The sequence below is a fragment of the Symphalangus syndactylus genome, chromosome 2 (assembly GCF_028878055.3).
Source record: "Symphalangus syndactylus isolate Jambi chromosome 2, NHGRI_mSymSyn1-v2.1_pri, whole genome shotgun sequence".
In the NCBI taxonomy this organism is placed as follows: Eukaryota; Metazoa; Chordata; class Mammalia; order Primates; family Hylobatidae; genus Symphalangus; species Symphalangus syndactylus.
The window spans coordinates 113,400,068-113,427,356 of record NC_072424.2 but is presented as its reverse complement, the minus strand read 5'-3'; the positions used below and the strand labels follow the sequence as shown (position 1 = coordinate 113,427,356).

The 27,289-nt window shown below is 39.2% G+C and overlaps 1 long non-coding RNA gene across 1 annotated transcript in view; it reads right to left on the bottom strand.

Annotated features, from left to right (window-relative positions):
- Positions 1-27,289, bottom strand: part of LOC129473943 (uncharacterized) — a 149,305-nt gene that overhangs the window by 39,960 nt on the left and 82,056 nt on the right. The gene's annotated exons all lie outside the window — the stretch shown is intronic.

Genomic DNA, 27,289 nt, shown 5'->3' with positions numbered 1-27,289 from the left:
ACTTCTTTGTGACAGCACACTAGGGAGAGTCTCTAAAAGTACACACTAGGTAGTAACCTTAAAATAGCAACCAGAAGCAGCTGACCAGATTAATCCACTGATAACTGCCCGACACCTGCCTGGAGGTCTGGATTTACAAAGTGAGTGCAAAAATGAAACTGATCATGAAACTATTTCAGCCTAGGCAGCGTTTTAATGGAATTTTTCCAAAATACACTTTGAAGGTTCTGTTAGAGAACAGAATGAAGAGTCCCAGGAATATTTAGTTAAGATTTTTAGCCCATCACTCATATCAAATTTTTGTTTGTTTGTTTATTTAATTAATTAATTAATTAATTAATTTATTTATTTATTGAGACGGAGTCTTGCTCTGTCTCCCAGGCTGGAGTGCAGTGGCACAATCTCGGCTCACTGCAACTTCTGCCTCCTGGATTTAAGCGTTTCTCCTGCCTCAGCCTACAGAGTAGCTTGGATTACAGGCACCCACCACCATGCCCGGCTAATTTTTGTATTTTTAGTAGAGACACGGTTTCACTAGTTGGCCAGGCTGGTCTTGAACTCCTGATCGCAAGTGATCCACCCACCTAGGCCTCCCAAAGTGCTAGGATTACAGGCGTGAGCCACCATGCATGGCCCAAAAATTTTTGTAATGCAAAAATTAAAAGAATGATTTTTGAAATTATATCATTCTATCATTATCAGCAAAATCATTGGAGGTGGATTTCCACTTTAAACAGGGTGATATATTGAATCTTTGCTTGATTATTCATTGCAAATGTTGTAATGTATCCTCTAATACATAATTGATGCTTTTAAGAAAGCAACTCTAGGCTGGGCATGGTGGTGCATGCCTGTAAGCCCAGAATTTTGGGAGGCCGAGGCGGGCGAATCACAAGGTCAGGAGTTCGAGACCAGCCTGACCAACGTGGTGAAACCCCGTCTCTACTCAAAATAAAAAAATTAGCCGGGCATAGTGGCACATGCCTGTAATCCTAGCTACTCAGGAGGCGGAGGCAGTAGAATTGCTTGAACTCAGGAGGTAGAGGTTGCAGTGAGCCGAGATCACGCCACTGCACTCCAGCCTGGGTGACAGAGTGAAACTCAGTCTCGGAAAAGAGAGAAAGCAATTTTGGGCTCCTTATAATGCAGTGACTCTTGGGTGTTATGGGAGTGAGATTCTACCACTGCTATCTAGAGAACATAGATACTAGGCCAGCACATAAACCCCTTGTAACGCAGGGTCATCGCTTGCTTCTCTAGTAGGAAAATTATTCCAGACAGTGCTTCATTGCTGCTCCTCCAGAGTTAAAAATTGTCTGAGGCTGGGCGCGGTAGCCCAGCACTTTGGAAGGCCGAGGCAGGCAGATCATCTGAGGTCAGGAGCTCGAGACCAGCCTGACCAACATGGCGAAACCCCGTCTCTACTAAAAATACAAAAATTAGCGGGGCATAGTGGCTCACGCCTGTAATCCTAGACACTCGGGAGGGTGAGGCACAAGAATTGCTTGAACTTGGGAAGCGGAGGCTGCAGTGAGCTAAGATCATGCCATTGCACTCCAGCCTGGGCAACAGAGCAAGACTCTGTCTCAAAAATAAAAAAAAAAAAAAATCTGAAACTTTACTACTTGGCGGTAGATTAGAATGAATACATGAAATATATTTACATGATATATAACTGTGTTTATTTTACAAATATTGTATATTACATCAATATTATATATGTAATAAAGTCAAGTATTTAAATATATTTCATCTTGACATTAAGACCAAACAAAAATAATTGTTTAATTAACATTAATTAATAGTATGTTACAATAGCATTATGTTGTGGATTTACCTAGATTTTTTACTATTCCCTGAACATAGTTTATGCTTTTCCACTGCTCTGCCTTTGTTCACGTCATCCCCATGCCCTGGTGTGACAGAGACATTCACAAAAGGCAAGTGAAACTGTAATTTTAACAAACCTCAACCACATTCAAATATCTGGTAATTGTGTCTTCCAACAAACTGAAATTTGGTAAATGTGCATAAGAAGACCGTGATCAGCACACCGCTAAGGCACATGTACACCTATGTAACAAACCTGCACGTTCTGCACATGTATCCCAGAACTTAAAGTAAAATTTAAAAAAAAAAAGAGAGAATATGAGACCACTTCCTAAAGTTATAATTGCCATTTTAAAACAATTTATTAAGTGTCAGAATTTCTAAACATTTTCTGCATAGTTACCTCATTTAATCTTTATAATACCCTTAAGATATAGGTTCTGTTTATATCCCCATTTCACAGATGAGGAAACTGAGGCACAAAAAATTTATCTTGCTCAAGGTCACACAAGAAGTGGTAAAGCTTGGAGTAATACCTAAGGATTTTGACTCCAGGGCTGTGCACTAACCACTGTGCTGTGTCACCTCTTTCATGTGGAGTATTCGTCATCTCACAAATGCTGGAGCTGTTTTGAAGACATCAATTTTGCTACATTCTCAGTGGAAATTTTTACCATCCTACCCCATTCACCCTGCTACAGAGAAGAAAAACAATGCCTCCAGTGCAGGTGAAGAGGAATTGTGTCTACTGACTAAAACCCTTCATATGTTGAATAAGTCCTCTAAAAACACTTAATAATAAAATTTCATAAATGTTAGATAATACACATGAATCTTGTCTTATTGTATGTGTTTTTGTAAAAAAAGATACATTCATCTTTTTTGCATTTTTATTATAAAATGTTACATGGGCAGAAACTCACAAAAAGAATGAAGAAAACAAATATCACCATTTCTCAATCCAGAGATAACCTAATTTAATGTCATAGGTTCTCTAGTTCCATATATGATTTTACATAAATCAGAGATGTCAAAAATTATAAGCTCTCCATGCTACTTACAGATGACAAAAACATACTGGTAGATATATGAAAAAAAGTCACCAGGACACAATTTTTCATCAGCAATATTAGTAAAATAATGTGTAATTCAATATTAGTAAAATTTGGCAGTATAAGGATTATTTTAAATTGATGAAAGAGTAAATTAGTACAACAATGTCATTAATAGGAGTCTTTCCAATGGAAATTATTAGAGATGAATGCAATTACATATGCACCCAGATGCTCATTTCAGTGTTATTTTAAACAATGGCAAAGATTCGGAAATATCTTAAATGTTTTAAATTCCTTAATAACAGAGGAAATGGTTAAATAAAATCTGCTGTGTGTATATATATTCACATAGAAAAATAATACAATTATAATTTTTTATTCTTATTTATTTTGATATGATGAGATATGAAACAAAATTTGAGCCAGGACTCTTCTTAAAATGCCTGTTTTTCATAGACTCTCGGGCCCCTCAACTAATAGATCCTTGAAGGTTCGATGTGGGTTTTTGGACATGTCTCAATCCGCAGAGAGGACATCCCATTTAGGGAAGTCTCAGGAACTTACACATTTTTCCCACCCGCTACCCCTAATCCCAATAACTGTAACTGAACTGAGCAAATATTTTTAATGAATATACAGAATCTATAGAAATTTAGTGCACTTGAGAGGAATATAATATACACAAAGACCAATTTAAAATCAAGAATAACATAAAGAACATTTATGCTTGCAATGTTACAATGTTCAAATTATAGGTCTTTAATATAACTTTTAAAATTATAAATATATCATTTATTAAAACCTGCTAAAAAAGAAAAACACAGAAAGCAATTTGTATATATTCTCCACACCAATCTTGTAAAATTGCTAAATAAAACTTTCACACTATTCTGAGCACTTACTGGTTAGAGTTTGTCATTATTGGACATATTCATACATAGGGCTGCTGTTTAGAGATCAATCATTTCTAATAATGGCAGCTTCAGTGGAATCATTTTAAAATACTATCAATTATACACTACAACTTCTCCGGGTTGGAACATGTACAAACATAGAGAACCACACAGCCTGGCCAGATAAAAAGTACTTTAAAGAAGGAATAGAAGGAGGAGAAGCAGGAGTAGGAGTTAGGCATACCATCTCTTGGGCAAATTGTTGAAACCCTCTGAGTGTCCATTTCCTAATCTGGCAAACGATGGTGCTAATATTTACTCAGCATAGGTGACACGGTTGCTGTGATGGCTGAAGCATTTTGTGCATTCTTAAACCTACCAGGAGTTAATAGTCACTAAAATAGAGCAGGTGTCTACTTTGAATCTGTTTCTTCATCTACACACTGTGGAGATGGAACAAATTAAAGATTTTCAAAATTATTTTTGCAATAGAACTCATTTTTCACGCCAACTCACACAGAACATTGAAATACAAAACCTATGAAATCAGAGCTACAGTGGAGGATGTGGACATGGGAGCCAGAAGCCTCCTGCTCTTCCAACCACCGCCCTCAGTGGGCCCCAAGGTAATGCCATGGAACCCAAGAGGCTCTGCAGAGCACCCTCTGCAAACCACTAGTCTTGAATCCGCAAAACCTGTCATTTAAATTATGGATGTTTCAATAAAAATCAAAGAGTTCTTTATTACCTGCATGCCTGCTCCCACTCCAATAGTCTCTCATTGCTTTGAAAAATTAAATAAAATTACCTGCTGCTGCTATAAAAATTATGATGGCTGATTAAGCTCTAAATTAATTTTCTTACTGTGTATTCAAAAGCAGAAAAGATTTAGCAGATCTTCACAGTATATAAGCAAAATGATTTTTAGAGAGTTTTATTTTTAGTATTCATTAGTTTGTTAAATGTCTGCATTAAAAAGGAAACGTTCTATACACCTTTGGTTGATAATGACTCTCATGCTAACAGGAGGGTCCTTCATTAAAGTCAAGTGACAAATGAAAAGTATAATGAGAAACAGTAATATTTTCTGACTTCTAACAATGTTCCATTCATCAGATCAGAATCACTTTTTTATTAAGCATGAAAGAAAGTATGACAAATGTGTAATCCTTTCCAAACCAAACTTCTGTACCTCGAAAATGATTTTGCCATAAACTCTGAAATATTTCCTCCTTTTACAGAACCAAGCAAGCACTATTTTTATAGAAAGCATGGCTGGGTGTACATGTGTATATAAACAGTATAAAAGTACCCATGCCTTTCTTACTCATATTCTATTTTCTATACATTTGAGTTTCCACCATTAATTTTATTGAGTTGTGTCTCTTTGCTCAAAAGGGAAACAGATATCATTTATGATATGACTAGAGAAGTCTTTCCTTTAAGACTCATAGCTATTTTTCATGGAATGTTTTGACTTTGTAACATAGAGTATTGTTACTCATACACTTTCCTTGAAACTAATTACAATTAAATTCTTAATATCACTTTTCAAAAATAGAAGTAGACTTTCTGTCTTTTAATGGTCATAAAAGGTGCCTGTTAATTCATGACACTACAAATAAAACATTAAAAAGCACAAAAAGAAAATAAAATCACCCATAATTTTCCACAAAGAAATACCCTGATAAATGCTTTTTCATATATTTAATGAACATACAACCATATATATTATTGAAACAAGCCCCTACCTTACATTTAATCATTATGACATGGATTTCTTTCATGACAATAAATACAAGCATCATTATCTTAACACTTGTATAGCAACCCATTGTGTGGATGTACAAACATTTATTTTTATCAATTTTATATTAATGGAACTTAGAAATTTTCCAAATGTTTACTATTATAAACAATCTAGTGATTAATATCATTGAACTCAGAGGTGATATTTAAAATATATAACAGGCTGAAATGTCAATCAATCAATCAAAATTGATGTCAACTTTTTAAAAAAGTATAGCCTTACATGTGCAACTGTTACAGGATCTTTGGGGTGCCAATTTTCTGGCCAGAAACCTCTGTGGCCAGTGATGCCTTTGCCTTGAGTTTCACTCAGGCCCGCTGGGCTCATTCCGCCCACTTGGCCTGGCAGGCTGCGCTCAGCTCACACTACCAGCCTGGATCCCATATCTGCCAAGGGAGACTGTGTGGAGCACACGGGATGTGTGAGTGAGCATGGGGTCCAGCCACTGTGCAGTCAGACATGCCAGCTGCTGCAGCAGGGCAGGAAGCTCCAGGTGACAGCACGAGAGTTGGCTCTCCACCTGCGGCTGGACCAGGTGTACCGAAAGCAGCTTCCACAGATGGCACCAGGGAACATGGTGATGCCCAGTAGCTTGGAAATTCTGGGAACCCAAAGAGGGAGTCACAGCCCTGGCTTGGGGAGCTCCCAGGTCTGGGCTCTCTGAAAGGCTGCAGCTCTTCTTTCCTTCTCTTTGCTTGCAATGTGGTGAGTAATGGGGCATATCTCAGCCTCATTTGTGTTACAGCTCTTTTAGCCTCATTCAGTGGGTCCGGAGTTCTTGTCCTACACCCAAGAAGAATGAGGTATGCAGCCAAGTGTAGGGTGAGCAAGAGGAAGAGGAGCTTTACTGAGCAATAGAATGGCTCAGAGGAAACCCTCAGAGGGCAGCTCCTTTCCACAGCCAGGGTTTCCCCAACATGTGTTCAGCTTCTAGCAGAGAGGGTTGCTCCTTTCTGCTAGACAAGTCATCCTGACAAGTATTCAAGGCAAGTCATCCCGACAAGTATTCAAGTATCAGCAGAGAGGGTAGCTCCTCTCTGCAGCTGGTCGTCCCATTGTCTGTGCAGCTCTCAGCAGAGAAGAGGCCGTAGAATGAGGTGCTCCTCTCTGCAGGCAGGTAGTCCCATCATCTCCCTGTCATCTCTCCTTCATCTCTGTGGCTCTCAGCAGAGAGGAGGCCCTAAAGTGGGTAGCTCCTCTCTGCAAGCAGGTCATCTCATTGTCTCTATAGCTGTCAGCAGAGAGAAGGCCCTAGAGTGTGTTGCTCCTCTATGCAGCTGGTCATCTCAATATCTGCTAAGCTTTGGCTAAGTCAGGGGTTTTTATGGGCCTCAGAGGGGAGGAAGTGTACGCCAATTGGTCCATGGGTGGCCCTGGGCAGGCCTGGAAAACGCACCACAAGTTTCTACTCCAGTCTAGCGGTACTGGCAGCCCAGTCCCCAGCCTTCAGGCTCTCTTTGGGACCTCACCTGTGACCTGCCCCCTTCCGTCCAGTAACCTGTCTACCTCAATCTGCCATTCAGGGCACCCAGGCTGTAGAAGCCAAGGGGCACCTGCAGGCCAGCACTGAGCTGCACTCAGCCTGCCTCAGCTTTCCTCCTATGCTCATCAGTGCCCAAAGTCTGGAGGGGCCCAAGGTGACAAGGGGCTGGCATGTCAGCACTGCCCCAAGTGTGCGCATACCCAGCTAGGCTGTAACAGTGCCTGGGCTTGGCCCTATCTTTGCTCCAAGATAGAAGCAGGTGCTAACAGCAGGGAGAAACCAGGCAGTGGGAACAGGTACTTTTGAGCCCATAAGAACAGTGGGGGCCTTCTCAAGACCACCTAAGAGTGCACAGATGCTTGGGTCTACAGCCACGGTTTGGGTAGCTGCAGCCACATTCTGGGGGATGGGGTTCCTGCCTGCTCCATGGAGCAGGAGGCATGGGCCTGCAGCCACAGTTTGGGTGGCCACAGCTATGCCCAGGAGGGTGAGGCTCCTGCCTGCTCCTGGGCCCCAAGAGCACAGGAATGCCTGGGTCTACTGCTGTGGCTTGGGCATCTTCAGTGGCACCCAGGGAGCTCCTGCCCCAACTCAGAAGGGGCGGGGCTCCCACTTGTTCCCAGTTCCCACCAGCACCATGAAGCATACAGCCGAAGCTACGCCTCTCTGCTACAGCCAGCATTGATGGCAGCAGCTGCTCCAGATGGCCTCCTGCTGCCATGACAACTGGCTCTATATTAGCCAGGTTTATACTTGTACAACCTTTGCACATTTGCCTAATTATTTTCCGGTAGTAAATTCTTAAAAATGGAAGTATTGAGCCCAAAACACACACCTTTAATAAAATTTTGAAACACACACTCAAATTGTCACTCCAATTAGCCATTTAGACTCCCACCTTCAGCAGTGTGTGGGAGTACTCATTTCCTAACACTCTTGACTACACTATTATAAGCAAGGTAAAAACAAACAAACAAACAAACAAACAAACAAAAAACTTCTACTAACCAACATGCAAAAGACGGCATCTGGTATATTGTATTAATGGCCCCAAATCTTTGCACTTGCCTGTATCCATGTCCTTTACCATATGACTTTTTAGTTTGTCCTATTAAAAGACAAGATATATTTCCTTTCCCCTTGATTCTGAGTTTGGTCATGTAATTGCCATTTAGCCAATGGGATGTTAGCAGATGTGACACAAGCAGAAGCTTAGGAAACACTTGTCTAGCTAGGCTTACACTCTTGTACTTCTGCCATTTCCACAAGAAGGACATGCTTGGGCTGGCTCATTGGTCCTAGAAAAAGGATGAGAAATACATGGAGCCCTTGCAGAGTATGAAAGACAAATGGAGCAGGAATGCCCCAGCTAAACTGTCCCAGGAAAGCCCAGCTTAGAGATAGGCCCCAGCCTGCATACAGAAACAAGAGCAAGCTCAATTAAGCTCATCCTAAAGCAGCCAGCAAACCATCAGACAACAAAAAGAAATGTAAATTATTACAACAGATAATTGCAGTTTTAACCATTGAGTTTTGGGAATGTTTGTTACACACAAATAGCTAACTGATACAAGATCTCCATTAATTTCAGCGTATTTGGTTACTTTTCATATTTTTTGTGCCTTTACATTTCTTTTATGGCTTCCCTGCTAATGCCACTGATCATTTTTGTTAGAATTGCAAACTTTATTATTGATTTGTAATAACTCCTATTAATGATGCATCTCATCTATTATATATCCTGAAATATTTTCTTAGCATATTATTTGTATTTTATCCTTATATGCTGATTTTAGTGCAAAGATTACAAAATCATTTAGTTAAATCTATCAATATTTTTATTAACTTTGTCCTTGATCACCTACTTTGAAAGACCTTCCTCCCATCCCAAGATTTTAAAAATATTCACCTATATTTCCTTTTAGTACTTACATTGTTTCTGGTTTTACACTTAAATATTTATTATATCTGGAATATATTTTGGAGTAAAAATATGAAGTATAAAATTAAATGTTATTTTTAATAGCCAGTTATTCCAATACCATTTGCTGAATAATTCATCTTCATTCCACCAATTTTAAATAATATGTGCATCATGTACTAAATTCTCCCAAAATGCTTGCATTTGTTCCTATATATTGTGTGTCACTGAGTTATTAGTCTTTTTCTATGCAAGTGCTCCTGTGAGTTATTTTTTATCAGATAAACTTTATGCAATTTTAAATTTTAGTGAGGAAGTCTACATTGATTATTTGTTTTAATTCAAAAATTATGTATGACATTTTAGAAATTTATTCTTGCAAGTTAATTTTAAAAGCATTTGAGTTTTGAAAAAAATTCATTTGGATCTGATTAATTTAGAGAAAATAAATATTTTATGATATTTAGTCTTCTTATCTAGAGATATGACATATATTCTAAATGATTCAGGTATTAGATATGACTATACCTAGGATCATCATGGCAGATGGGAGGCAGGACTAGATTGCAGCTTGGACTTGCATGGATACAGCAGCATGTGGAGGCTCACATCATGAGTTTTAGCTCCAGAATGACTGCAAGAATAAATCAGGAATCCCAAGAGGACCCACAGACCTTCTGAAGGAAGCGGACTGCTCCTGCAGGACCCAGAAGTCACCCCACATACTGTGAGTGCCCAAACTGCGGAAGTGGGAAAGGGAGATCCTCCACCCCTAAACTCACACCCACACTGGGGAAACTAAAAGTCTAGCTTGTGGGAGAAGATTCCAACCTTAACTGGAGCTGAATCAATTTAGAGAGCCGAGTGAAATACAGGGGTAGAGGAAGCAGCAGGAAAGGCCATGGGAGCGTCACAGGGATACTTTGGGAGGGGGTCCAGAGGCACAGGGTAAATGCCACAGGGAGAAGGAAGTCTCCAGCTGAACTTCGTAACAATTTGAACCAGTTGAGAAGCCTCCTTTTCTTTTGCAGCTTGGAGGCAGGTAGCCTGGGGCAAGCTCTCAGCTCTGCTTGCCCACTATCTGGAAACAGACCCAGTGCTCTATCGGGGGCACAATGGGAGTGAGACTGGCCCTTCAAATTGCATGGGAGCTGGGTGAGGCCTATGACTGCTGGCTTTCCTCCACTTCCCTGACGACCTGCATCACTCAGCAGAGGCAGCCATAATCCTCCTAGGTACACAATTTCATTGACCTGGAAATCTCATCCCCATCCCCCACAGCAGCCACAGCAAGAACCGCCCAAGAAGAGTCTGAGCTCAGACATGCCTACCCTGCCCCCATTGGATGGTCCTTCACTACCCACCCTGGTAGCTGAAGACAAAGGGCATATACTCTTGGGAGCTCAAGGGCCTGGCCCACTGCCAGTTCCTCTCCATACTACCACAGCTGATGCTCTCTGGAAAGCGCCACCTCCTGGCCTCGGAGGCCAACCAGCACAAAAATAGATCATTAAACCGTCAAAGCTAAGAGCCCTCACAGAGTCTGTTTCACCCCCTGCCACCTCCACCAGAACAGGTGCTGGTATCCACGGCTGTGAGACCCATAGACAGTTCACATCACAGGGCTCTATGCAGACAACCCCCAGTTACCAGCCCAGAGCCTGGAAGACATATTGGTGGCTAGACCCAGAAGAGAAATAACAATCTCTACAGCTCTGCTCAGGAAGCCACACCCATAGATAAAGGGGGAGAGTACTACATCCAGGGAACACCTCGTAGGACAAAAGAATCTGAAAACAGCCTTCAGCCCTAGACCTTCCCTCTGACAGAGGCTACCCAAATGGGAAAGAAACAGAAAAACAACTCTGGTAATATGACAAAACAAGGCTTTTTAACACCCCCTAAAATCACACTAGCTCACCAGCAATGGATCCAAACTAAGAATAAATCCCCAATTTACCTGAAAAAGAATTCAGGAGGTTAGTTATTAAGCTAATCAGGGAGGCACCAGAGAAAGGCAAAGCCCAGTGCAAGGAAATCCGAAAAACAATAAAAGTGAAGGGAGAAATATTCAAGGAAATTTATAGCATAAAGAAAAAACAATAAAAACTTCAGGAAACATTGGATACACATATAGAAATGCAAAATGCTCTGGAAAGTCTCAGCAACAGAATTGAACAAGTAGAAAAAAAGAAATTCAGAGCTCAAAGTCTTTGAATTAAACCAATCCAATAAAGACAAATAAAAAAGATTAAGAAAATATTCTTATTCCAAGAAGTCTGGGATTATGCTAAACAACCAAACCTAAGAATAATCACTGTTCTTGAGAAAGAAGAGAAATAAAAAATTTGGAAAACATATTTAGGGGAATAATAGAGGAAAACGGCCCAGCCTTGCTACAGACCTAGACATCCAAATAAAAGAAGCCACGAAAAGCACCCGGGAAATTTATTGCAAAAAAAAATCATCGCCTAGGCACATTGTCATCAGGTTATCTAAAGTCAAGACAAAGGAAAGACTCTTAAGAGCTGTGAGGTAAAAGCACCATGTAACCAATAAAGAAAAATCTATCAGATTAACAGCAGATTTCTCAGCAGAAACCCTACAAGTTAGAAGGGATTGGGGCCCTCTCTTCAGCCACCTCAAACAAAACAAGTATCAGCCAAGAATTTTGTGTCTAGTGAAATTAAGCATCATATATGAAGAAAAAGTACAGTCTTTTTCAGACAAACAAATGCTAAGAGAATTTGCCACTACCAAGCCGGCACTATAAGAACTGCTAAAAGGATCTCTAAATTTTGAAACAAATCCTGGAAACACATCAAAACAGAACCTCTTTAAAGCATAAATCTCACAGGACCTATAAAATAAAAATACAATTTAAAAAGCAAAAACAAAAAACAAAAAACCAAGGTATACAGGCAACAAATAGCACGATGAATGGAATGGTAACTCACATCTCAATATTAACATTGAATATAAATGGCCTAAATGCTCCACTTAAAAGATACAGAACTGCAGAGTGGATAAGAGTTCACCAACCAACTATCTGCTGCCTTTAAGAGACTCACCTAACACATAAGGACTCACATAAACTTAAAGTAAAGGGGTAGAACAAGTCATTTCATGCAAATGGACACCAAAAGCAAGCAGAGGTAGCTATTCTTACATCAGACAAAACCAACTTTAAAGCAACAGCAGTGAAAAAACAGGCAAAGAGGGACATTATATAATGGGAAAAGGCCTTGTCCAACAGGAAAATATCACAATCCTAAACATATATGCACCTAACACTGGAGCTCCCAAATTTATAAAACAGTTACTAACAGACCTAAGAAATGAGATAGACAGCAACACAATAATAGTGGGGGACTTTAATGCTCCACTGACAGCACTAGATAGGTCATCAAGACAGGAAGTCAACAAAGAAACAATGGATTTAAACCATATCTTGGAACAAATGGACTTAACAGATATATACAGAACATTTCATTCAACAACTGTGGAATACACATTCTATTCAACAGCACATGGAACTTTCTCCAAGATAGACCACATGATAGGCCACAAAACGAGCCTCAATAAATTTAAGAAAATTGAAATTATATCAAGCACTCTCTCAGACTACAGTGGAATAAAACTGGAAATCAACTCCAAAAGGAACCTTCAAAACCATGCAAATACATGGAAATTAAATAACCTGCTCCTGAATGATCATTGAGTCAAAAATAAAATCACGATGGAAATTTAAAAATTCTTTGAACTGAACGACAATAGTGACACAATCTATCAAAACCTCTCAGATACAGCAAAGGCAGTGCTAAGAGGAAAGTTCATAGCCCTAAATGAACTTTTTTGTGCTCTTTCAGTCAAAAAGACTGAAAGAGCACAGACTGACATTTTAAGGTCACACCTCAAGGAACTAGAGAAACAAGAACAAACCAAACCAAAACCCAGTAGAAGAAAGAAAATAACCAAGATCAGAGCAGAACTAAATGAAATTGAAACAAGAAAAATACAAAAGATAAATGAAACAAACAGCTGGTTCTTTGAAAAGATAAATAAAATTGATACATCATTAGCAAGATCAACCAAGAAAAGAAGAGAGAAAATCCAAATAACCTCAATAAGAAACAAAATGGGAGATATTACAACTGACACCACAGAAATACAAAAGATCATTCAAGGCTACTATGAGACACCTTTATGCACATAAATTTGAAAACCTAGAAGAGATGAATAAATTCCTAGAAAAATACAAACCTCCAAGGTTAAATCAGGAAGAAACAGATACCCTAAACAGGCCAATAACAAGCAGCAAGATTGAAATGGTAATTTAAAAATTACCAACAAAATAAAGCCCAGGGCCAGATGGACTCACAGCAGAATTCTACCAGACATTCAAAGAAGAATTGGTACCAATCCTATTGATGCTATTTCACAAGATGGAGAAAGAGAGAACCCTTTTGAATTCATTCTATGAAGCCAGCATCACCCTAATACCAAAACCAGGGAAGGACATAACCAAAAAAAGAAAAAAACAAAAAACAAAAAACTGCAGACCCTGAAGATATCCCTGAAGAACACAGAGGCTAAAATCCTTAACAAAATAGTAGCTAACCAATCCAACAACATATCAAAAAGATAATCCACCATGATTAAGTGGGTTTTATACTAGGAACGTAGGGATAGTTTAACACATGCAAGTCAATAAATGTGATACACCACATAAACAGAATTAAAAACAAAAATCACATGATCATCTCAATAAATGCAGAAAAAGCATTTGACAAAATCCAGCATCCCTTTACGATTAAAATTCTTAAAACTCTCAGCAAAATTGGCATACAAGGGACATACCTCAATGTAATAAAACTATCTATGACAAACCCAGAGCCAACATAATACTGAATGGGGAAAAGTTGAAAGCATTTCCTCTCATAATTGAAACAAGGCAAGGATGCCCACTCCCACCACTCCTCTTCAACACACTACTGGAAGTCCTTGCCAGAGCAATCAGACAAGAGAAAGAAATAAAGGGCATCCAAATTGGTAAACAGGAAGTCAAACTGTCACTGTTTGCTGATGATATGATCGTTTACCTTGAAAACCCTAAAGACTCCTCCAGAAACGTCCTAGAACTGATCAAAGAATTCAGCAAAGTTTCTAGATCCAAGATTAATGTACACAAATCAGAAGCTCTCCTATACACCAACAGCAACCAAGCAGAGAATCAAATCAAGAACTCAACCCCTTTTACAACAGCTGCAAAAAAAAAATACTTAGAAATATACTAACCAAGTGGTGAAAGACCTCTATAAAGAAAACTATAAAACGCTGCTGAAAAAATTCATAGATGACACAAACAAATGGAAACATATCACATGCTCATGGATAGGTAGAATCAATATTGTGAAAATGACCACAATGCCAAAAGCAATCTACAAATTTAACACAACCCCTATCAAAATACCACCATCATTCTTTACAGAATTAGAAAAACTATTCTTTTTGGTTTTTGGTTTTGTTTTGTTTTGTTTTGCTTTTTTGAGACAGAGTCTTATGGTTGTCACCCAGGCTGGAGTGCAATGGTGTAATCTCAGCTCACTGCAAACTCTGGCGCCTGGGCTCAAGCTATTCTCCTGCCTCAGCCTCCCCAGTAGCTGGAATTACAGGTGTCCACCACCACACCTGGCTAATTTTTGTATTTTTAGTAGAGACAGGGTTTCATCATGTTGGCCAGGCTGGTCTCGAACTCCTGACCTCAGGTGATCCCTCCACCTCAGCCTCCCAAATTGCTGGGATTACAGGTGCGAGCCACTGCACCTGGCCAGAAAAAACTATTCTAAAATTCATACAGAACAAAAAAAGAGCCCACATAGCCAAAACAAGACAAAGCAAAAAGAACAAATCTAGAAGCATCACACTACCTGATTTCAAACTATACTATAATACCATAGTCACCAAAGCAGCATGGCACTGGTATAAAAATAGGCACATAGACCAATGGAATAGAATAGAGAACCCAGAAATAAACCCAAATACTTACAGCCAACTGATCTTCAACAAGGCAAACAAAAACATAAAGTGGGGAAAGGACACCCTTTTCAACAAATGGTGCTGGGATAATTGGCTAGCTACATGTAGGAGAATGAAATTGGATCCTCATCTTTCACCTTATACAAAAGTCAACTCAGGATGAATTAAGGACTTAAGTATAACTATAAAACTATAAACTATAAAAATTCTAGAAGATAACATCAGAAAAACCCTTCTAGACATTGGCTTAGGCAAAGATTTCATGATCAAGAACCCAAAAGCAAATACAATAAAAACAAAGATAAACATCTGGGACTTAATTAAACTAAAGAGTTTTTGCACAGCAAAAGGAACAGTCAGCAGAGTAAACAGACAACCCACAGAGTGGGAAAAAATCTTCACAACTTATACATTTGACAAAGGACTAATATCCAGAATCACAATGAACTCAAACAAATCAGCAAGAAAAAAACAAACAATCCCATCAAAAAGTGGGCTAAGGAATGAATAGAAAATTCTCAAAAGAAGATATGCAAATAGCCAACAAACATATGACAAAATGCCCAACATCACTAATGATCAGGGAAATGCAAATCAAAACCACAATGTGATACCACCTTACTCCTGCAAGAATGGCCATAATCAAAAAATCAAAAAACAATAGATGTTGGCATGGATGCAGTGATCAAGGAACACTTCTACACTGCTGGTGGGAATGTAAACCAGTACAATCGCTATGGAAAACAGTGTGGAGATTCTTTAAAGAACTAAAAGTAGAACTACCATTTGATCCAGCAATTCCTCTACTGGATATCTACCCAGAGGGAAAGAAGTCATCATATGAAAAAGATACTTGCACACACATTTATAGCAGCACAATTCACAACTGCAAAATCGTGGAACCAACCCAAATTCCCATCAATCAATGAGTGGATAAAGAAACCATGGTGTATATATATATATATATGTATATATATGATGGAATACTACTCATCCATCAAAAGGAATGAATTAACAGCATTTGCAGCAACCTGGATGAGACCGACGACTGTAATTTTAGTGAAGTAACTCAGGAATAAAAAACCAAACGGCCGGGCGCGGTGGCTCACACTTGTAATCCCAGCACTTTGGGAGGCCGAGGCGGGCGGATCACAAGGTCAGGAGATCGAGACCACGGTGAAACCCCGTCTCTACTAAAAATACAAAAAAATTAGCTGGGCGTGGTGGCGGGCGCCTGTGGTCCCAGCTACTCGGAGAGGCTGAGGCAGGAGAATGGCGTGAACCCGGGAGGTGGAGCTTGCAGTGAGCCGAGATTGTGCCACTGCACTCCAGACTGGGCGACAGAGCAAGACTCCGTCTCAAAAAAAAAAAAAAAAAAAAAAAACCAAACATGGTATGTTCTCACTGATATATAGGAGCTAAGCTATGAGGATGCAAAGGCATAAGAATGATACAATGGACTTTGGGGACTTGGGGGGAAAGGTGGGAGGGGAGAAGGGATAAAAGACTATGAATAGGGTGCAGTGTATACTGCTTGAGTGATGGGTGGACCAAAATCTCACAAATCGCCTCTAAAGAACTTACTCATGTAACTAAATACCACCTGTACCCCAATAACCTATGGAAAAATTAAACGTATTTTAAAAAATTATTCAAGTATTACAATCTCATTATTAACATTTTGGAATTTTTAACTGTATAGGGCCTTTATATCTCTACTAAAATTTGTTCTTAGGCATTTTATAATTTTTGTTGCTACTACAAGAGGATTCTTTTTTATTAGAATTTCTAACAGGTCATTCTTTGTATGAGGAAGGCAATGATGTCATAACTAATCATTTTATAAACTGTGTTATTTATTCAGTTGATTTTTTATTGATTCTCTTGAGTAAACAACTATATCAGATTTGAGCAACTTCTCTCAAATAAAAAAATTATACATAGTTAAGACTTAAGAAAATATTTTTCTTTTAATATTTTCTTTAAAATATTTTTAAATATCTTTCAAAATAAAGCAATGCTTTATTTTGCATTGCATATATTCTCAAAATCTTTTATGCAGAAACTGCAAGTAGAGATTTGATCAAGGATTTTCAGCAACTTCTCAGTTGTAAATTTTCAAACTATTTTTCATGATGTTTATACCTATCCAAAATTGACATAAGTTTTTTTTATATTTATTTATTTATTTATTTTTTGAGACAGGTCTTGCTCTGTTGCCCAGGCTGGAGTGCAGTGGCATAATCACAGCTCAGTATAGCCTTGAACTCCAGAGCCCAAGTGATCTTCCCACCTCAGCCTCCCAAGTAGCTGGGACTATAGGCATACACCACCAGCTATTTTTTTGTGTGTGCAGTTTTTGTAGAGACGGGGTTTTGCCATGTTGCCCAAGCTGGTTTACAACTCCTGGGCTCAAGAGATCCACCTACCTGAGCTTCCCAAAGTGCTGGGATTACAGGTGTAAGGCACTGCACCTGGCCAAAAATTGAGAGGATTTTTTATTTACAAGTAGATGAAGCTTTTGGTGAAAAATTTTACAAATTCATATAATTCTATTTTAGATAGTAAAACCTGCTGGTGAATAATGAAAAGCTCTTCTTTCAGAACCCTTAATAATACTCTGTCTTCTCAATCAAGAGCTTCTAGCCTATATAATCTGGTAAGATTTTTCCTCTAGTTGCTAGAGAATAACTTAAAAGATTCAGATCCACCCACTGTCTACCCACTGTCATCCCTAATGTTAAAAAGAGATGAGGGTTCAGGTTGCATAAAGAATGTAGGTAAATGTGTAAAATATCTTCTAAGTCAAATTTTTTATTTCTTTCTAGTTGCTAATATAGTTTATAAATTAAGAAACACAATAAAGTATTTATACAATTCAAATGTTATTATTTATAACAAAAAACTATGAGTTTGTATGTTTGTGAAGTTAAACTTTAAGCCTTTAACAAACTAAATTTAAATAGTAATATAGAACAGAATGGAGGAAACTAATCTCTTTTTTTTTTCTTTTTTTTTTTTTTTTGAGACAGAGTCTCGCTCTGTCGCCCAGGCTGGAGTGCAGTGGCGCAATCTCGGCTCACTGCAAGCTCCGCCTCCCGGGTTCACGCCATTCTCCTGCCTCAGCCTCTCCGAGTAGCTGGGACTACAGGCGCCTGCCACCACGCCCGGCTAATTTTTTTGTATTTTTAGTAGAGACAGGGTTTCACCGTGGTCTCGATCTCCTGACCTCGTGATCCGCCCGCCTCGGCCTCCCAAAGTGCTGGGATTACAAGCGTGAGCCACCTGGCCCGGCCAGAGGAAACTAATTTCTACTATTTTTTCCCTGAACAGAATTAGAACTGTGTTTTCACCTTGACTGTACATTGTCCATATGAGAAACATTATAATAAAAAATAGGTGAGCTATGTAAAAATCCAAACTCTCTTTAGATAACTTTGTGTTCCTGAACTGTTCTATGTACAGAGAATTTCCATAATTGAATAATATATTTCATTGACTCCAGGGCATATTTAAAAATTTTAACATCTTTAAAATTAGATTGTCTTCTAATAATTAGTATCTCATTATTTAATTGGCAACATTTCTTATTTCTAAAGAGCTTCTGCAAAGCAAAAGAAACTATTAACAGAGTAAACATACAACTTACAGAATGGGAGAAAATATTCACAAACTATGCATCTGACAAAGGCCTATTAACAGAATCTATAGGGAACTTAAGTCAACAAGCAAAAAAAAACCCCATTAAAAAATGGCAAAGGATATGAACAAACACTTCTTAAAGGAAGACATTCAAGTAGCCAACAAATACATGGAAAAATGCTCAGCACTACCAATTATCAGAGAAATGCAAATCAAAACCACAATAAGATACCATCTCACCCAGTTAGAATGGCTCTTATTAAAAAGTCAAAAAACAACATTTGCTGGTGAGGCTGCAGAGAAAAGGGAACGCTCATATGCTCTTTGTAGGAATGCAAATTAGTCCAGTCACTGTGGAAAGTAGTCTGGAGATTTCTTAAAGAACTTAAAACAGAGCTACCATTCAATCCAGCAATCCAATTATTAGATATATACCCAAGGAAAAATAAATCATTCTACCAAAAAGACACATGCACTCATGTGTTAATTGCTGTGCTATTCACAATAGTAAAGACATGGAATCAAGTCAGGTGCCCATCAGTGGTAGACTGGATAAAGAAAATGTGGTACATATACAAGATGTAATACTACACAGCCATAAAAAGGATGAAATCATGTCCTTTGCCGCAACATGAATGCAGCTGCAGGTCATAATCCTAAGCAAACAAATATAGAAACAGAAAACCAAATACCGCGTGTTCTCACTTATAAGTGGGAGCTAAACATTGAGCACACATGGACATAAATTTGAAAACAATAGAAACTGTAGACTACTAGAGGTGGGAAGGGAGGAAGAGGAATGGGGGTTGAAAAACTACCCATTGGGTAAAATGCTCACTACCTGAGTCACAGGATCCATACTCCAAACCTTAGCCTCATGCAATATTCCTGTATAATAAACCTTCACATATATCTAAAGTAAAAACTGAAAATTCTTAAAGAAAAAATTAATTGATAGGAAGAGAACATGTTCTCACTTATAAATAGGAGCTAAACAATGTGTACACATGGACATAGAGTGTGGAATGATAGACAATGGAGACATAAAGGGTGGGGAGATGGGAGGGTGGGTGGATGATGGGAAATTACTTAGTGGATGCAATGTACATTATTCAGGTGATGGATATCCTAAAAGCCCTGACATCACCGGCATACAAGCTGGTATACAATCTATCCATGTAACAAAATTACACTTGTATCCCATAAATTTATACAAATAAAAAAACATTTTAAGAAACATTCAGTTAATAGCTATGAACCACAACCTTATGATTGTGCATACACTCAAAATTCCCACATCATTTCACTAAGTTCATAAGATGATAGTGTTCTTTCCTGAATGCCCAGAATAGTGGTTTTTTACATCAGCGTCTGCTATAAAAATATTAAGACTACAGAGGCACAGGAATTACAGCCTTAATGATTTGCATGGGATTCTAATCCTGTACACAATCAGGGCTGGTACTGCCTTCTAGCCAGACCAAACTCCCATCTGTGGATTATATGCATTAGAATCACATGTTGTTTCTGTTAACATGCAGATTTCTGGACCCCGTGTTAGATACCATGAATCCAAATATATGGGTGTCTTGGCCTTTGTATTGGTAATTTCTAAAAGCTCTCTCTCCTTGCTATTCAAATTATGGTCCACAGACCAACAGCATTGATATAGTCTGGATATTTGTCCCTGCTCAAATCTCATGTTAAATTGTAATCCTCTATGTTGGAGGTAGAGTCTGGCAGGAGGTGTTTGGATCATGTGGGCAGATCCCTCATTGCTTGGTGCTGTCTTTATGATAGTGCTTTCTCACAAGATCTGGTCATTTAAAAGTGTGTGCCGTCCCCGTCCCCCACCATTCTCTATTGCTTGCTCCCGATTTTGCCATGTGATGCATCTGTTCCCTCTTTCACCTTCTGCCATGATTGAAAGCTTCCCAAGGCCTCCTTAGAAAGCAGATGCCAGCACCATGCTTCCTATAAAGTCTACATGATATAGTTTGAATATGTGTCCCTGCCCAAATCTCACGTTGAATTATAATCTACTGTGCTGGAGATGGAACCTGGTGGGAGATGTTTGAATCATGGGAGTGGATCCTTTATGGCTTGGTGATCTCTTCACAATAGTCAGTGTAAGTTCTTGTGAGATATGGTCATTTCAAAGTGTGTGACACCTTCCTACCTATTCTCTCTCTCACTTGCCCCTGCTTTCAACATGTGACCTGGCTGCTCTCGTTTCATCTTCCACCATGACTGTGAGCTTCCTGAGGCCTCCCTAGAAGCTAAGCAGATGCCAGTGCCATGTTTCTTCTAAAGCCTGCAGAACTATGAGCTAATTAAACCTCTTTTTTAAATAAATAAATAAATAAATTACCCAGTCTGAAGTATTTCTTTATAGCAGGGCAAGAATGGCCTAATAAAGAAAATTGTTACCAGGAGTGGAGTATTACTATAAAGACACCTGAAAATGTGGAAGCAACTTTGGAACTGAGTAACAGGCAGAGGTCAGAAGTGTTTGCAGGGCTCAGAATAAGACAGGTAGATAAGGGAAAGTTTGGAATTTCTGAGAGATTGGTTAAATGGTTGTGACCAAAATGCTTGCAGAGATATGGACAGTGAAAGCCAGGCTGTTGAGGTCTCAGATGGAAAAGAGGAACTTACTGGGAACTGTAGCAAAGCTCATGCATGTTATGCCCTAGCAAAGAGCTTGGCTGCATTCTGTTTATACTCTAGGGATCTGTGGAAGTTTGAACTAGAAAGTGATGGTTTAAGGTATCTGGAAGAGAAAATTTCTAAGCAGCAAAGTGTTCAAGATGTGGCCTGGCAGCTTCTAACAGCCTACACTCAGACGTAGGTGCAAAAAAATGACCCAAAGTTGGAATTTATATTAGGTTGGTGCAAAAGCAATTGCAGTTTTTGCAATTAAAAGTAATTGTTTTTGCAAACTGTGATTGTTTGGCATCAACCTAATATTTAAAAGTAAATCAGAGCATGAAAGTTTGAAAAATTTACAGCCTGGCCATGTGGCAGAGAAAGAAAAAGCTTTTTAGGGAGAATTCAAGCAGGCTATGGAGCAACCACTTGCTGGTTTAATTTTATGCAAAATTAAAAATCTGCATAATTAAAAGGGAGCCAGGTGCTGATAGCCAATACAATAAGCAAAAAGCCTCAAAGGCATTTCAGAGACCTTCACAGCAACCCCACTCATCACAGGCCCAGAGGCCTAGAAGGGAAGAATGGTTATGTGGACCAGGCCCAGGGACCTGCTGCCCTGCACAGCCTTGGGACACAGTTCCCTATATCCTGGATGCTCCACCTCAGCTCCAGCTATGGCTCAAAGGGGCCCAGGTATAGCTCCAGCTGCCACTATGGAGTATATAAGCCTTGGGGTGGCTTCCATGTGGTGTTAAGCCTGTAGATGTACAGAATGTGAGTGTGATGAACGCTTGGGAGCCTCTGTCTAGATTTCAGGGGATGTCTGAGAAAGCTTCCAGGCAGAAGCTTGCTCCAGGGGCAAAACCCTCAGAGTAAACCTCTACTGGGGCAGTGCCAAAGGGGAAATGTGGGCTGGATCCTTCATACAAAGTCCCCACTAGGGCACTGCCTAGTGGATCTGTGAGAAGGTGGCCACCACCCTCCAGACCCAAGAATGGTAGCTCTACTAGCAGCTTGCACCCTCTGTCTAGAAAAGCTGCAAGTATTCAACAACCTGTGAGAACAACCCTGGGAGCTGAAACCTGCACAGCCATGGGGGTGGAGCTGCCCAAGGCCTTGGGAGCCCTCCACTTGCACCAGTGTGCCCTGGATGTGGAAAATGAAGTCAAAGGAGATGATTTTAGAGCTTTAAGATTTGACAACTGCCCTGCTGGGTTTCAAACTTTCATGGGACCTGTAGCCCCTTTCTTTCAGCCAATTTCTCCCTTTTGGAATGGGAATATTTGCCCAATGCCTATACTCCCATTGTATCTTGGAAGTAACCAACTTATTTTTTATTTTACAAGTTCATAGGTGGAAGGGATTTGCCTTCTCTCAGATGAGACTTTGGACTTTGAGTTAATGTTGGAATGAGTCAAGACTTTAGGGGACAGTTGGGAAGGCATGACTGTGTTTTGCAATGTAAGAATCACATGAGATTTGGGAAGTGCAGGGCAGGATATAGTTTAGATATTTGTCCCCAACCAAAGCTCATGTTAAATTGTAATCCCCAGTGCTGGAGGTAGGGCCTGGAGGTGTTTTGATCATGGGGGCAGATCCCTCATGGTTTGGTGCTGTCTTTGTAATAGTGAGTTTTTGTGGAATCTGGTTATTTTAAAGTCTGTGGCACCTCCCCTGGCCCACTCTCTCTCACTTGCCCCTGCTTTTGCCATGTGATGTGCCTGCTCCCCCTTCACCTTCTGCCATGATTGGAAGCTTCTTGAGGCCTCCCTAGAAGCTGAGCAAATGCCAGCATCATGCTTCCTGTAAAGCCTGCATAACTGGGAGCCAATTAAACCTCTTTTCTTCATAAATTACCCAGTCTCAGGTATTTCTTTATAGCAATGAAAGAACAGGCTAATCAAGCATCAACATCACTTGTGAGTTTGTTATAAACGCAGACTCTCAGGTCCTACCCTAGAAGTCCTAAATCAAAATCTGCATTTTAATAAACTCCCTAGATGATTCACAAGCACACTAAGGTTTGGAAGCCCCATTCTAGGAGATTCTAATGTGCAGCCAGGGTTGAAGGTCATCATAATAAGCAATACATCTTCCCATTCTATAATTTAATAACAGAAATTATTGATTCTGTGTAAGTTTGTTTTGCTTTAAAAACAAATATTTTGCAGGAAAAGAGAACAAGAAAGATTCACCTTACTCCTTAAGGTAGAATTTTCCATAAAGAGATAAAGGGAGAAAGAAGTAGTCCCATAAAGTGGAACATCTCTCACTAAAATCTTAATTTCTTTCAGAATATTAAAAGATTTTGAGATTGGGAACAACTAATTTATTGCATTCATTAGAATATTCCTTCAATTAACCTTATCAGGAGGTATTTCTAAATGTCCTCAAATTACTAACACATCTACAACTTAGATCACTTATCTCTGCTGTTATAAGGTTTCAATTATCTTTCTCTTTTTCCACCATTTACAATGAATTAAAGACATATAGTGTATTATATTATCCTTTCTGGCATCAAAAATAACACAAAATATTCTCAGGCTTTAGGAAAAGCATAGCTTAAAAAAATACTTTCAAAAGAAATAAAAGCAGCAGGTACAATTGAAGAATATTTTATATATTGGTTGTTTTCTCCATAAGCTCAAGAGTATTAATGAATGATGGATCATTAAGCTAATGATTTCTAATTTTTGCTTGTTTAGTTGGTTGGTTTTTGTTGTTGATCATTGAAGGACAAAGTAAACTTACAAGGTTACTTTGCTAAGCACCGGTATTTTAGGGGAGTTTTACCTAGTTCTATATCTGTAAAGATAAGCTGACCTATAACCTTTTGCATGATTTGTAATTCCCCAGGACCTGTAAGAAAACCACAGAAACAACCACATTTACGCACATCAGCACCATAGCAAAATCACATGAGCTACAAGGTGGAAATAACAGCTTGGACCAGTGCCACTGGAATGCACTTGTGATATAAACCTCCAGAAGAGTGGCCCTCCAATTAAAGCCCCATGAACAGCAAACAGCATTTAAGCTGTTGTGTTATGCAGTGTGTTTTCTCAGTAACAAGTGCTAACAAGAAGCTGGTTTCCATGTCATCTCTTTTGTATTCTTTCTCCTCCAGGATTTCAATATAGGACTATCAACTCAGCTGACAATTATCATAATTAACCTATTAACTATCAAACTGGCCACAACCGTACTAAGCCTCTCCAGGTCACTCACAGACTAGTCTCCTGTTTACTATGCAAGAAAGCCAATTCTGTTGCTTCTGCCATCTTTATGAGTAGTTAATAAAACCAGTCTTACCAAACAAACCAGTCTTACCATTTGTCTTGTGAGGTTGGTCTTGGAGCCTCAACAACAGAAGGGGGAATGCCAGGCTATCTTTTGATTATTTTTGTCTAGATAAAGCAATCTGTGATTCATGCATTCTCTGCCTTGAACAGCCTGGTTCTAGGTTGTTGACTGCAGCTCTGTCAGTTCCCTGTATCTGAGATGCTCTTTCACTGATTTTACAGCAGTGGTCCCTGCTTGCCATTCCAGTCTTCTTGGACTACTCACTCCAAAGGAGCCCCCAAGTCCCTCCCTATCATCAGACCCTGCCTTATTGTTGTCAGAGCACTCATCACTATCTAACATATTCCTCTTACATTTTGAATACTGTCTGTCTTTCCTCATGAGAATATTCACTCCACAAGAACAGTGATCTTTTCTGTCTTGTTACCAACTATATTCCCAGAATCAGAATAGAGGTTGGCTCATTTAAGGCTTTCGATAAATATTTACTGAATAAAAGAATGATCCATGATAGCCAAAAGAATCAACTATTATGAATATCTAATAATCTGATGTGTCAAATATCAATATTAGTGTGCAATAAAAACATGGGGTCAGGCAGAATAATTTGTTTAAAATTAAAACCAGAGTATTTGTAAATTATGTCGTATTAGATCTAGATTAGAACAGGTTTATTTATCTTGTGTTGCTCCTTGTCATTTATTCCTCACAGCAAGAAAGAAGTACCTAAGGCCCCACCATTAGAACCTGACTCTATGGTTTTGATGCTTCAGGCCAAGGAGGAAAACACTGTATTTAAAATGCTTGCGGTAATTTTTTTCTTGCAAAATACTTACCGTTCCAAGCAAGTGGGTTTTCAAATAGAATAAGAAAAGCATTCTCGTATTTTTGGTGCTTACCTTATTGCTCTACAACCCTCTACAAGTGTATCTATTTCCAAATTTAAATAATATTTATTTGATTCCAAAATAAATGTATTCACAGCACAACCTTTCAATCAAGGAGGTCTACAAATGTCAACTGTTAAGAATCTCTGTGGTAGTATTTTATGTTGTAGAAGTGTGAAATGTAGCCTCCCCAGAGAGAAATGATTTGGAAATAGATACACTTGTAAAGGGTTATAAAGTAATAAGGTAAGCAGCAAAAATAGGAAAATGCTTTTCTTATTTTATTTGAAAACTCACTTGCTTGGAACAGTAAGTATTTTGCAAGAATAGAAATACTGCAAGCATTTTAAATACAGTGTTTTCCTCCTTGGCCTGAAGCATATGAAACACAAAGTTCTAATGGTGGGGCCTTAGGTACTTCTTTCTTCCTGTGAGGAATAAATGACAAAGAGTAACACAAGATAAGAGAGAAACGATGTTGTTAAGACACAATTATAAATCAAGTGCCTATTCTACTTAGTTTAGGGATCGGAATCTCTGGCATAATATTTGATATGGTCCATTTGGTCCAAGTATCCACAAATATCAGTACCTGAAAGTACTCTATAGGATAAATTAAGAAAACAGAACCAAAAATTCTGTTGAAGATGCTGAATCCACACTCTTAAAATTTTCTCCACTCAGTCATACTATCTAAACTCTAAGGAATATAGAGTGGTGGCTTTTTTTTTTTTTTTTGAGACGGAGTCTCGCTCCGTCACCCAGGCTGGAGTGCAGTGGTGCGATCTCGGCCCACTGCAACCTCCACCCACTAGGTTCAAACTATTCTCCTGCCTCAGCCTCCCAAGTAGCTGGGATTACAGGTGCACACCACCACGCCCAGCTAATTTTTTGTATTTTTAGTAGAGATGGGGTTTCGCCATGTTGGCCAAGCTGGTCTCAAACTCCTGACCTCATCATCCACCCGCCTTGACCTCCCAAAGTGTTGGGATTACAGGCGTGAGCCACTGCGCCCAGCCTACAGTAGGTTTTAATAAATTAACAGTTGCTTCTAACAGAGATGCGATGATGCTCCTCACAGAGATCCGTCAGTTTGGACAGGAAGTCTATGCAGTAATTAACATCTCAGACTCTGAAGTCAGATATCTCAGCCTGAATCTGGCCCTGCCAACCATTTGCTGTGGACCTTAAGCAAGCCACTGGTTCATTCTGCTCATCACTTTTCTCAATGAGGAAAACAGTACCTACCTCATAGTGTTGTTGGAAAAATTAAATGTACCCAAGGCATATAAACTGCTCAGCATTACCTGGTACATATCCAGAAAGAAATGTCAGCTGTTTTGTGACCAATATGCTCCAAATTTGTAGTTAACCTTTTAATCATACTGATTATAGCAGCAATACACTAAAAGTATTCTTTTGTGTCATGAGATCTATACATGTACTTCACAATTTCTCAGGGGTAGGTGGCTTCCAGATAGCCATTAATGTCAATTGAGGGATTAGTGCTGATGTCCTTTGGATCCTTTCTGTGCATCCCACTACCCCTTGTTGCTCTTGCCACACTTCATTTTTTTCTCTCTCCATTCTAGTCTTTGATCCCTCATTTTCTGAATCATTAGGCAGTAAGTCTGTATCAGCTGATTGCTGTGGAGGGTTCTGAATCCTGTCTACACACTCAGCACTGTACTCCTATTCAGTCTCTGCGACCTGCCCTCTCACTGTGGTCAGATCCCTCTGCTCCAGCCCTATTCTCTCTGTGGGATAAATG